Here is a 941-nt window from a genome sequence, read left to right as displayed (position 1 = left end):
TGTAGTACAGAAATGAAGACCATATGATAATTTAATCTTTAAATAAAGTGCTTCCATAAAGGGGTTTGGCTGAAAGGCTGACACAAATATGTAATACCTGTGTTCTAACCAGTTTGTTTTAATTATTTCAAAGATAATCATTGCAGTGAGTTTGTAGGGGCTTAACATCAAAATGGTGAAATTACTGTGTTTAATTGAGTTGTAGATACCAGTTTAGCTTTGAATACAGTTACAAATTCTCATTAACATACTCGAACTTTGCAAACAGAGAGAAAATTCTAGGAAACTAAAGCGAGAACTTACAGGTAATGGCATAAAAATCAGGAATAGCTAACCCACCAATCTAAACTACCACTGGTGGCTTGTCATAAATTAATTAGGATACACTTTTTACTCTGCACAGATGAAAAAGCAGAATCCCTCTTCTTCCCGCTAACAGGTCAAATGTGTTTGTGTACAAAATAAAAGAAATGCGAGAAAAAGAAATATGTTTGTGTTTAAAAAAAAAACACAAACTAAAATATAGTAAAAAAACAAAACAAAAAAACAATAAAGTAATAATGTTTCATGTAAAAATTCCTGTGAAATTAAGATTATTGTGGTCAGTATATTGTTATTGCAATAACGCTTTTATTAAAGCGTATTCTGTGTTAGTGTCAAGTGCTAAAATGGGCTGTATCTGCCATCTGCTGGACAAACAGGGAAACATATGCCAGTAAAAATTATATTTATTTCCATGTACAGTCTAAGCCTTCAAAATGGGAAGCCTGGGGAAATTTGAAAATAGCAAGAGAATAAGCAAAGACTAGGAAAGGAAATTTAAATGGTATTTTTTAAACATTTGTATAGGCTTACTCCGGCTCACGTCCGAAAACGCACGCAGTTAACTGAATATCCTACTCAAAAAAATGTGTATTTGTATACGGATTATCCATTGTTTA

This window comes from Pundamilia nyererei, unplaced genomic scaffold (genome assembly GCF_000239375.1).
Source record: "Pundamilia nyererei isolate P.nyererei 1_Seehausen unplaced genomic scaffold, PunNye1.0 scaffold00054, whole genome shotgun sequence".
Lineage (NCBI taxonomy): Eukaryota > Metazoa > Chordata > Actinopteri > Cichliformes > Cichlidae > Pundamilia > Pundamilia nyererei.
The sequence above is the reverse complement of the archived record's forward strand: the minus strand, read 5'-3'. Positions refer to the sequence as shown.